Raw genomic sequence first — 13,618 nt, forward strand, 5'->3', positions numbered from 1 at the left:
CCATGTGGGCTCCTCCAAATAGCTCCTAAGTTCTCCTACAACTGCCCATCAAATTGATCCAATTTGATCCTCACTGTAGAATTTTTCACCTGGTTAAGGCATCTAACCATCAAATCTGCCCTTCCTCATTGACTTCCATAGGCTACTCTATCTAAACATTAGGATAGCCTTCCATCTAGCAATAATTCAACATAGAAAATGTCAGTATACTTGTACCTTTGGGCTGGTGCAATTGTTTTTGTATAGAGTTATGGTTAGGGCATTATTGCAGACCCAACAACCCTTACAAAACCATGCAACAATGCCTTTATTTGTTGTGGATTCCCTTCCTCTTTGAGCCCTTGGCCTATGTTGTCTATTCCTCTACTCCAACACCTTGGAATAGGCCTTACATCCCTCCTAACTTGCCCAGAATAGGCCTGTGATGGCTCTAATATGACCACAGGGCTTGCAGCTCACCCAAACAGAGATATTCCATCCTCAAACCAGCAGAAAAGTTGCCCGGAATAGCTTGGACTCCTCTACTGCTCCTCGGCCCACACAAAAAGGTCTCCAAACTATCCCTTATGCTCCTTGGCCTCCTCTTCTTGCGCTGCAACTTCCACAGGTGTAATTTTCACAATGAATGTTGCACTTTGGATCAGGAAGATGTTCTCAAATCACCTCATATTTATACACAACATGAGGGCTCCACGAATTCATGAAGGGACATGTCTCTTGGAGCAAGCCTACGTGACTTGATTGTCCATAATTAATTTTCACCTTCAAAAATTCATATCACCACTTCTATAACTCGGAATTCAACAATTCTCAAAGTGTCGGATTCTCCTTTCTTCCCTCTATCATCTCATGCCATCACATGTAGAAATGTGCTTCCGGAATTTCCCCAAACACAATTGGGTGCAAAACCCTGGGCTTGGGTTCTAAGCCCACAAGCCTACTTGTGACGCGTTGACCTCCAACCCTAGAACACTAGGGCTTGGAGTACCTCCCAAGCTACACAAAAATCAACAATCCCTCTTAGCAGGGGTGGTACTTCCAAGACTAGGAGGTAACCATCATCATCTAGTGGCACTAAACGATCTGGCATCCATCACTGCAACATACCTTGTAGAATGAATCTGGCAATATTGATAGTGCCTCTGCCTCATCACATCCAAACCTGAAGATCCTGAACCTCCATAGGGTTTCTCACTCTGAGGCTAGACTCCCTCTGAGCCTACACGATCTTGATTAGCTCAGTCCTGCAAGAACTCATCCTTCTGGATCAAATACCACTCGTGCAAATCCCACCAATCTCGGATATGAAACATCAAGATCCGATGAAGACTCTAGCCTGCCAACTTGTAGTCCATCACATGAATCCATCTTGATCAAATTGATCTCGTTCATGCCAAAGAAACCCTCAAGTTGTCCCAACCATCCATGACAAGATATAGGAAGTCCACATTCTACAAACCGCCACACAACATACTTAAGTGCACCGGGTTCACCACCGATCCACCAGAACTCCCATCCCATCTCATGATGTAGTCTAACGAGACCACATATCCATGTCTTCAGCTGAACCCTCTGCTCCATGATTGAGACACCCATAACTCCCTCTGAGTTTCTTCATTGTGCACACTCTAATTCACTATCCCTCAAGGTAGCTCAGACACGCTTTGATACCATGTTTAATTTCCATGATCTTGGGTCTAGGATAGAATCTTAAAATCTCTGATACTACCAAACCAAGAATCTCAACAAAACTAATTTGCACAGCAGAATATAAACAACATTAAATCACCCATGCACAGAATATGGACAACTTTTTACAATCTTCAACCCAACTTTGTTATATTAAACAACATAGAATACAAGAGTCTAGGGCTCCCGTACTAGGGATAATGGCCTTCATACATCCACTAGTACAAGAATACAAAATGGGGCTTGGTGTCAGTCCATCAACAGACAATCTACCCTCACAAGATACTCTGACCATCTGGATGTAGCGCGCTCTCTTAGCTCCTCTCGGTCATACCCTTTACCTACCTATTCCTTCGACTCATGATCTACAGCTCCTACCTCTATCAATGCTCCAAGTCCATCTGGACATTGAATCTCAGCTGTCAATCTTCTCTATAGTTGTGCCTTCATCCATCAAGGGTGTAAGAAATCGAGACTCTTGTCGAGTTGTTCACAACTCCACTTGTGAACAACTCTCAATCTTCCCACTACTGATCCTCAACTACTTAGGGACTTCAGCCCATTATGGCCTTCCTGTGCTGCTCCGATGAAGACCAACATAAGGAATGAAGGGTTGCCACCTATCACTACAAGATGTCCATCTCCCATAATGAACATGGGCTAGGAGGACTACCCATCATCTATTGTAGATTTCCTTCTCCACACACAAGTCTCGGGATCCACAAACTACTCCTCTAGTTCGTCAACCCTTGATCTCAACAACTACCACTCTCACAACCACCTTTGTCCATCAAGGTGTTGCTCACTAGGCTCCAAATTGGACATTATAACATTTTCCTCCAGCAAACCATAAGTGCCCAATCTCATCCATACTTGGTATTCTCTCACACTGCCCTCCAATAGTCCACGTTGTAGTATTTGCACCTAGTTAGGGCATCCCACTTAGGAGACCCTTACACACAACTGCCCATGGAGTTCAAAAATCTACCCTTTGCTTCTACAATAGAGGAGCTACTGCACAAATCTAGGCACATCAATATGTCCTCATATATGACACCATCAACTCATCAACCAAGGGAAAATATGCAATTATTCCTTGTTGTTGTCCTCTTTCCTCTCATCTGATGTGATTGTTGTCACCTTGGCTTCTTGGTAAGCTTCCCAACAATCCACATGGACTCCTCCAAATAGCTCTTAAGGTCTCCTACAACTGCCCATCAAACTGATCCAAGTTGATCCTCACTGTAGAATTTTTCACTTGGTTAGGGCATCTAACCATCAAATCTGCCCTTCCTCTTTGACTTCCACAGGCTACTCTATCCAAGCATTAGGATAGCCTTCCATCTAGCAATAATTCAACATATAAAATGTCAATATACTTGTACCTTTGGGCTGGTGCAATTTTTGTTGTATAGAGTTCTGGTTAGGGCATTATTGCAGACCCAACAACCCTGACAAAACCATACAACAGTCCCTTTATTTGTTGTGGATTCCCTTCCTCTTTGAGCCCTTGGCCTACGTTGTTTATTCCTCTACTCCAACACCTTGGAATAGGCCTTACAGCCCTCCTAACTTTCCCAGAACAGGCATGTGATGGCTCTAATATGACCACAGGGCTTGCGGCTCACCCAAACAAAGATATTCCATCCTCAAACCAGCACCAAAGCTGCCAATAATAGGTCGAACTCCTCTGTTGCTCCTCGGCCCACACAAAAAGGTCTCCAAACTGTCCCTTATGCTCCTCGGCCTCCTCTTCTTGAGATACGGCTTCCACATCTATAATTTTCACAATGAATGTTGCACTTTGGATGAGGAAAATGTCCTCACATCACCTCATATTTATACACAATTTGATTGTCCATAATTAATTGTCACCTTCAAAAATTCATATCTCCACTTCTACAACTCGGAATTCGACGATTCTCAAAGCATCAGATTCTCCTTTCCGCCCTCTATCGTCTCATGCCATCACATGTATAAATGTGCTTCTGAAATTTCCCCAAATAGGATTAAGTGAAAAACCCTAGGCTTGGGTTCTAAGCCCACAAGCTTACTAGTGTCCCTTTGACCTCCAAACCTTGAACACTAGGGCTTGGAATAGCTCCCAAGCTACACATAAATCAACATTCTTATTGTCTTGAGTAGGTGTGGTCTCTTCTTCTTCATCCTTTGAACATGTGTGATCAAAAGGTTGCCAACCTTTCATATTGTGGACTTACCCTTTTCTCTTCCTTGGGAGTCTTTTGGCCTGCATACAAGAATCTTACAAGTGTCATGTTTGAAATCATGTGTGAAATCTGAATCTTCTATTTTCATAGTATAGACTTTGGATCCATTGAAATGTTCCTTTTTTTTCATCATTATGCAATCGAGAAGACCTTTTCTTAAGTCTATTTCAATACAGATTTGAGAAAAAGTAAATAGTCCTTGCTAAATTCGCTCATTATCGGTTTTTTTTAAATGCTCAACGTATTCCCTATGTCTTCCAAAAGATTTTGATGCTAGAAAGGGAGAGGTAAATTTTCAAGATACACCCATATTGGCATCTTTGTGAGAACCATTATTGTGAAGTTCCAGAAACCATGGAGATATGAAAAAGCCTTCTCTTCCCTAGAACCAGGGTCCTTTGTTCAAACTTTGTCAAGATCCTCTCGGGTATCTATTGGAAATACTGAGAGTGAGGTGAATCAAAGTTTCTCATCAAGTAGTATATTTTTAATTTCACAAATCATTTATTGTTGTTAGCATCATATAAACATAAACATCATCAACACCATTCAAAGATGCATAACAAATATACATAGTAAGCACAAATATATTTAGGTAGATACCCCTTCGGGACAAAAATCATTGAACGCTTCTTAGTATTTGTCTTTAAAATATTTACATAAATTTCCAGCGTTAGCTGAAGGAGGTTCCAATCCTCTGATTTACAGGCTAAAACTTGTAGGATTCTCCTACGCCCTATTTACCAACCACAAATGGGAGGATGCTCCAATGCCCTAGTTTACAAGCTCCAACCTGAAAGTGCTTTGACAACCTGTGCACCAGCTACAACTGAATGGGTGCTTCAATTCCCTCTACAAGCTCCAACTTTCTCTAGCACCACCCTTCCACCCTGAAGTGTTCTTAGGTTTCAATCTGAAGGAGACTCCACTCTCCTACCTTGCACCACCTTGCCACCCTGATTAGCCGATGAGCCATGTTTCATAATTTTCAAACTAGATCCACTTGTGTTCAATATACAATGATACAAGTAACTTTTAATTAATTCTTCCTCTTCTCAAACTACACATCAAACCCTAGTTGTCAATGTCAACATTCAACACAATTCTACCTTTGCCCTAACTAGTCATCATCTGTCAAGTTCACTGTCACAATTTGCGTATGTTGAACATCAATACCAAACCTTGGTAGCTTCACTACTGAACTCACATCAAACGCTAGTTATCAATGCTAACTCTAGTCCCACAACTATGACCAACACTAATTGTTGTATAGATATTTCTATTATCAACTCAAACAGTAGTACGTCCAATCCACTAACCAAATGACATGTACTGTCTCTACTCTAGTATCACAATCCTACAAAGTTGTCACTACTTTCACTGATAACTTGTGCACATGATCACAAACCTAGATGCCACCAATCTATCTTGTGCCTAACCTTACACTATCTCAATTGTTGCAACGAGACCATGCAAGCCCTCTCTGCTATCTTAATCCCTAGTTACTCAAATCTTCAATATGAAATTGAGCGACCAAACCACCATCAGTCTTGTGATGTCACTGTCACAACTAGAAAATACTATGATCAACCACTTTAACAAGATCCATCTATGAGCCACAAATGCCAAGCTTTTTCTGGATTTTAAATTTTCTCAATAATGACACCAAAAATTAGATTAACCATAATAAACCATATGACAATTAAATGTTATACAATTTGTACATATCATGCATTATTTTACAAATTGCTCAATTGTTGTTGGTTGTGCTACAAAATGACTATTTTTTGTCTAAATACTTATTCAACAAAATAATACTTCACAAAAATTAAAGTTTAATTTTTATGAAGCTTCAAAAGTTAGACTTCATAAAATTAAACAAACTTAAATTTATATCCATCAATACCAACATGCCAATATATTGACCAACCACAAATAAAATATATTCGACATGTCGAGCCAAACTCAACTACGAATTATGTGCCAAATCTTTGCCAAATGTTACAGGTTGTATCCACAAAATTTAGGTTTAATTCCCTTTTTAATTCTATAGGTGTTATTCAATTTACAAATTGAAATAATGAATTGTCCAACTGTTTCGATGAGCCATGTTCTGTAATCGTGGATAGAAAACAATAATTTAAGCATGCACTATGTCTTTGTGATAGTATATACGTCACAGTGATTTGTATAGACCATCACATATGTTGCTCTACATCTCACAATGTTTACTGGTGTTGACATGTTGAGTTTGGGTAGCATCAAATGTGCTATAGATTTTGTGGAGGGACTAGAATACATGATATCTCCAAGACCCAGAAATCGTTCGGAGAAATTCCACCCGGATTGTGAGTTATTAAAATTATTAATATTTTTAATGGGGTTCCTGAGTCTAAACTTAGGAAAATAAAAATATTAATAGGTATTAATAAAATATGAGTGAGAAGCTTCTAAGAGACGAGGATCAAGTCTGTTTTAATCCTAGCCGTTGATTAGGGACTTAATCTCGGTCGTTGATTAGGGACTTAATCTCAGTCGTTGATCCATCAACAGGAAAAGTATAAGAGGAGACTTGAGGGTCAGTTAGAGACACACCAAGTTGATCAAATCAATTCGATTTTTATGTGGCATGGTTTGCTGAGAAAATGGAACCAGTGATCTGAGTTGCAGTGAGGGACAGAAGCAGAGATTTGGATCAGAAAGGAGTTCCAAGCCAAAGAGTACCAGGCAGAGAGGTACCAGTAACATCAGAGAGGCAGCGCAGAGGCCTACGCAGCCCAAGAAGGGGCTCACGCAATGCAGATACAGGCAGAGAGGGTCTCTTGTAGTGGCAATGCAAGATATTTGTTAGAAGTTCGAGATTTTTCTAGAGAAGTGAGGTTCTGAGCCAGGAGGGCTACACAACAGCCTTCATCGAGCAAATCGATCTAGTAGAAGGGGTGATGCATTCTCCTAGAGGCAAGACGTTGGCCCAAGCAATGATTACGCTGGGATTTCACAGCGTTTGCCAGAGTTAGGCCACTCAGTGGATCAATTGTGACTTGGAGAACGAGGTAAAATCTTGTATGTATTTATTTCTACCGATATTTCTCTGAAAGGTTAGTCGGTGTGGGGTGCAACCTGCTATACCCAGATTCTGCTTGCTTAATAATACAAACCCTCTATCTACTGCACCAATTTTCCTGCATTGGGTTTTTCCAGGGACGTGTTGTCCAAAAATAATGATGTACCTTGTGTGTTTGTCTCATATGTTTTTTTAGTTTATGATATGTATGTCAGTGTAGTCTGCAATTGTGTTTTTAATCATTGTTTATAATTAAATAATTTGTTGACTGAAATAACAACTAGGAGATGATAAACCAGTAACTGCAGTAGGATTTCTATTTGTAGAGATTTAGAAATTTTCACATGGTATCGGAGCATTGCAAATAATAGGAAACTGAAGCCATCAGCGGAGAGATCCAGCAAACCTGCTGCAGAGAGGTAGTTGTCCCGAGTGACAGCGTTGTTTTAGAGCCAGAGGAGTAGCTGAAGGGGTGACGCAATACCAGAGGAGTGATGCAGAAGCTCACGCGGTGCCTGCATCATCTTTCTGAGCCAAGAGGAGGAGATGCAATAGCCGAGAGGAGCTCATGCAGTGACTGCGTCAGCTTTCTGGGCCAGCATAGAGACTAAGGGGCTCATATTAGTTAGTTTTCGGGGCAGTAGGAGCAGTGCAGATTCGACGCTGGTGCTAGTGGGACATTGTTACTGTTGTTGCATAACAGTGTCTGTGGAGATGAAACCGAGGTAGAGGGAGTCACTTCCTTGACAGATTTATTGCCAAAAGAAATCTAAGTCTGGGTTGCTGAACAGCAACAAAGGAGGATTGGAGAAGAGGTGATTCGACATTTTTGGAGGGAGGATTTTCGTGAAGGAAATCGGAACTCAGAAGGAGTCTAGAAAGAACATGTTCCTTAGAGGATTTCTAGTGCCAAAGAAATCCAGATCCGAGTCTTGTTGGGGCAGCAGTAAGAGAGGGAGAAGATAACCTGTTCTACAATTGTTTGAGCAGAGATGGCAGTTAATGGACTGAGGGATCAGGATAGATTGGATGGAGCATCCAACTTTGTCATCTGTAAGGCTAGGATCCTGGTAGTCTTGGACAAGAATCACATCAAGGATTATGCCTTGAAAGTGGTGGTTGTACCGGTCAATGTTGATCCTCTAAAGAAATACGAGGAGGCTCAAGCAAAGGCGAAATGCATGACCTTGGATGGGGTCAAGGATCATGTGGTCCCACATATTTCTGAAAAGGAAACATTAAGGAAGATGTGGGAGGCCTTGACCACCTTGTATGAGGGAACTTCCATCCAATGGAATATGTTGCTTGAGAACCATCGAAGACACTATTAGATGTAGAAGGGAGAAGAAATTGATCCCTTCCTTCTCAGGTTGCAAGGGGTTTGAGACCAACTGAATTCCGTGGGGTCTACACCAGATCCTAAGTCCATGGTCAGGACTGCCCTGAATGTCATCACTGAATACTGGGAGACCTTTTTCTAGATCATCTTGGGCAAGGCTTCTCTCCCCAGTGAGGAGGAGATGTGGGAAACTCTTTGATAGGAAGAGATCATGCGGTTAACCAAGGCAGGAAGTAGTGGCAAAGGAGTCAGAGTCAAGAAGGAGGAAGAGCAGAATTCAACTCTCGTATCAATGGGACAACTAGGGCAGTAGAAGAGGAAAAATAAATACATAACCAGAGCCAGATGCTTCAAATGTGGGGAACTGGGACATTTTGCCACTTAGTGCCCTTGGAAGAAGGGTAAGGAAGAGAAGTCTGACTCGAAGGCTACTCCATTGAAAGATGACAAGGAGGATGATGACGAGGATTGTGCTATGAGTACTCATGCACCTCTAGAGAAGAGGCGGGATGACATTGAACTATAGTCGAGAGGACTACATGGATGGCAGGTTCCTTGAGGTGCCCAAACTCTTGGATCACATATAGCTATGGGAGCCCTTAATGATAGTAGCAGAATGATGGGAGTGAGTTGGTGTGAGGGATGATGGAGCAAATAATGACAGAGCTAGAGTGCCAAAGTCTGAAGCAACCTAGTGGAGTTTGTAGAAGTGCAAGAGGCATAGAGAAGATTGCAGCAGAGGGTCAGCACAAATTAGCAGCAGAGGTAGCTTCAACATCACGGGGTATCCAAACTGACCAACATGTCAGCTTTTGGGTGGCTTTTCAGTTGCTTACTTCTCAGCAACTAATTTGTAGTGCAACAGTTAGCAATGGCAGTGCTATGGGAAGCATGATGCAACATATTGAGATGGAGTTACAGTACAGATGCAGCAGTGACAGTGGTGGTGTCATGGGCAGCAGTACATGATGCAGTAGTGCAGTGGATGAAGGGCAGTTCTTCAGATTGCATAGCTACTCAGAGAACATGAAAGCTAAGATAGCCACTTTCAGCCTTAAAGGGAAGGCAAATATTTGGTGGGAAGATGTGAAGAATGTCAAGGGTATACGGGAAAAATACTTGACTTGCAATGAGTTCGAGAAACTCTTCAAGAAGAAGTACTTATCATAAAGGTACTATGATGATAGAGCTAAGGAGTTTTATGAGCTACAGATGGGGCCTATGACATATAATGAGTATACTAGTAGATTCTTGGAGTTGTTGAGGCATGTTCCATATCTCAAGGAGGAGAAGGCTGAGATTCATAGATTCATCGGTCGATTGTCAACATCATATAAAGACCAGATTGAGTTTGATAAGCCTAGATTGTTAGAGGAATCCATCCGTAAATTGAAGCATTGTTATGAGTAGTCAAAGAGAAAAGTTGAGCCTAAAAGTGACTTGAAAGGAAATGAGAAAGTCAAAGGCAATGGCCATTGAAGCGGGGAAGACCTCAAGATGGAAGTGAGAAAGAAAATGTTTCTCCATATAAGAATTTTAGTGCAGTTGAGAAGGGACATGTGTCGCAGCCTCGAGAGAATTCGACTAGAGGTGATAGTAGAGCACCGTTGTAGTGTTGACTATGTGGCAAATATCATTATAAGAAGGATTTTCCATTATACTAGGGAGGTAGGCCTCAAATCTATAGTGCTCATGAGGCACAAAAGGTTGGGTATGTTGGTCATAGCATTACTCGGATTTATGCAGTTGTGGACAATAGGCAGGCGAATCACCAGGCATCTATCATTGAGATGGACGGTAAGATTTATGATCAAGTTGTTTCTATTTTCATTGATCCTGGATCTAATTATAGTTGTGTTAATCTTGACCTGGTGGATAAGTGTGGCTTGAGAAAATAAGTGCATGCAGAGTCTTGGTTGGTGCAGTTGGCTATAGGTACAAAGAAGAGAGTTCATCATTGGGTAAGAGTTTGTGTATTTGAGTTGAATGGTATGCGTACAAAAACACATTTGAATGTACTACCATTGGGATCGTATAGTATTCTTTTGGGTATGGATTGGTTGTATCTCCACATGACCAAAGAAGACTGTTATGATAAGGCAATTGAGTTCCTGGATGATAATGGAGGGAAGAGAATCTTGTAGGGGAAGAAGAAGCCTACATCAGTGACGATGGTCACAACTATGAAGGCTAAGCGCAGTTGCAGAAAAGGGTGTGTGATGTTTGCAGTTCATATTTCCATTGACAAGGGTAAGGATGTTGAGGACGAAAAAATATTCAAGAGGCACCCTGTATTGCAATAATTTCAGGATGTGTTTCCAGCAAAGATTCCAGATCTGCGTACACACAAGGAAGTATACTTTTCTATTGAGTTGATACTAGGGGACACACCAGCATCAAAGGCACATTATAGGATGACCACTCCATAGTTAGTAGAGTTGAAGTTACAGTTGAAGATATGCTTGATAAGGGATTCATTAGACCAAGTGTATCGCCTTAGTGTTCGCCAATATCTTTCTTGAAGATGAAGGATGGTACTCTTAGATTGTGCATTGATTACAGGCAGTTGAACGAGGTGACGATTAACAACATGTACCCATTTATGAGGATTGGTGACTTGTTTGATTAGTTGAAGGGAGAAACAATGTTCTCAAAGATTGATCTGCGATTAGGATATCATCAAGTACACATCAAAGAAGAGAACATCTACAAGACTGCCTTCAGGACTAGGTATGGGCATTATGAGTTTTTGTTAGTTCCATTTAGTTTGACTAATGTTATACCTACTTTTATGTGTTTGATGAATAGTGTGTTGCATCCTTATCTGGACAAGTTTGTTATTGTACTCATTGATGACATCTTGATATATTCTAAGAATGACATGTCGAGCATTTAGCAACAGTGTTGAGATTGCTAAGAGAGAATCAGTTGTATGATAAGCTTAGCAAGTGCAGTTTCTTTCAAACAGAAGTACACTACTTGGGACATGTTGTTTCCAAGAATGACATAACAGCAGATCCGAAGAAGATAAAACCTGTCATGGAGTCGGCAACTCCTAGAAATGTGGAGGAAATCAGATCATTCATGGGTTTATCCGGTTACTACAAGAAGTTCATCAGGAACTTATCACGCATTTCATATCTTATTACATCATTGAAAAGGAAGGATAAGAATTTTGAATGGATAGAGAAGTGTACAATCATTTTTGAGCAGTTGAAGAAGTTGTTGACAAATGCTCTAGTGTTAAAAAAAATAGATTCGGATAAAGAGTTTGTAGTATGTACATATGCTTGCAAGAGAGGACTTGGTGGATTCTTGATATAGGAGGGACAAGTGATATGCTATGAGTCTAGGAAAATGAATGAGCACAAGTAGAACTATGTGACTCATGATCTTGAGTTGGAAACTATTATTCATGCCTTGAAGATGTGGAGACATTATTTGCTTGGCAGGAGGTTTATGTTGATGAGCGATCACAATGGGTTGAGATCATGGTAAATTTTAGGGGAAAATTTTAGCCCAAGGGTGAAATTTAAGGGGTTTTTCATTTTAGAGGGGCGAAATTTTTATAAAACACCCATTTCATATAGTTAGCCCAACTTTTATTTAAAAAATAATTATTTTTTTCATTTTAGCCCTGAAAAAGGGGGCAAATAAACCATGCAAAGACTCATTTGGCCCAATTTGCCTGGTTTGGGAGGTTATATTCCCTTACAATCACCCGATTTTCTGCTTTGCAATGTTAAATTTGTTTGCAATCGCCCATTTTCTAGTTTGGGAGGTGGTTTGGGAGGTTGGATTTGGTCCCAATTGTCCTGATTTCTTGGTTTTCAAATGGAGGACAAGGGTGATTTGGGGAACAACTCCCTGTTTTCAATCTAGTTTTCATCGATGGCAAGGGTGTATAAATTTGATAGTTTCAAATTCCTCAGTTTGTGAATCCTCCATTTCTTATTTCTGAATTGTTGACTCCTTTCAAGCAGCACCAGGCACCTACCTAGAGAGAGATCATAAGCAACGAAACTCACTCAAGAACAGAATAGTATAACTGAACCCTCGAGATTCTCTTCTCTCCTTGATGAACCCTACTTTCACCTACATGCAATTTTTAAGCCCCTGGGAGTAGCACTTGAAGACCACCTCCTTCAAGCTACGACTAGGACCTTGGAACTGGAACTTGAGGTACGTGAAATGAGTTCTTATCGTTTCAAGATATTCTTTAGTGATATAGAAATTTGATTTACGATAGTAGCATTCTATTTTCCTAATTTGGTGATCTGATTTGCTCGATTTTCGATATTCTTTGCCTTCTGAAAAGTGGCAATTTGTATTATACTTCCGAGTTCAATATTTGATCTTAATTTCACGATTTTGAATTTTGTCATCATGGATAGTTTGCTAGCTTCAATCCGCAGAGGACCTTCACCGATTCAGGACATGCCCGAAGGATCATTCTTGGATTTCATTTCTTGTTTCTTATTTTGGGAATTGCCCCTCATTCTCTTTAGGTCACAGTGGAGGAACAAGACTGAGTTTGAAATTCACTCCTTACCCTTCCCCTCCTCTATGGTCACAGATTTTCACCATGTTGATTGAATGGAAATTCTTGTCTATTATTACTTTGCCTTGGCTCAACATATCTATCGCTCTTCATTGTAAAACAACAATTGTTGTATATTGGTAATTGGCTTACATACTTGTTTGATTAAAGCTTTAAGCTAAACAATTACTGATAGATCGTATGTAATGACTTGCTTTATCTATAATCCTTTGATTAGGGAAAATTACACTAGACAGATAACCCCTAAAATGCAAAACCCCTTAAATTTCTACCTCGCATTCCTACCACCATTCTCACCGGATTCCTTAGTTTTGGCAAGATCACAATCTAGGCCTTTGTTCCCATCTTCAGATTCCTTTTCATTGATCTGCATTGGTTATATTATGTGCATATGATTAGAAGGGGACCCATAGTGAGGATGAGAAAACACAAAATATGTTGCATTTAAATTAGTGTTAGTGTTATTGGTTCCACATTGAGTGTATGAAATTGTTGGTGTTCAACAGTACCACAAATTGTGATCTATATGCTTTTATTGTTAAGAAATGACCCAATTGCACTATGTTTCCTGTTGGGACAGAGTCCCCTAAGGGTCAATTTTGGGGCAAAAGCCTAAGTTTTGGGGCAGAAATCCCAAGTTTTTGTTATGTAAAGTGTAAAGTCTCCACAATTTGTGGTCACGGAGCGCATAGATAGTAAGTGTAATAAAGGGATTTTCCCTTCTTTTATGTAAGTTG

Source organism: Pinus tabuliformis, chromosome 4_2, assembly GCF_031772625.1.
Source record: "Pinus tabuliformis cultivar Carrire ecotype Pingquan chromosome 4_2, CPIR1, whole genome shotgun sequence".
NCBI lineage: Eukaryota > Viridiplantae > Streptophyta > Pinopsida > Pinales > Pinaceae > Pinus > Pinus tabuliformis.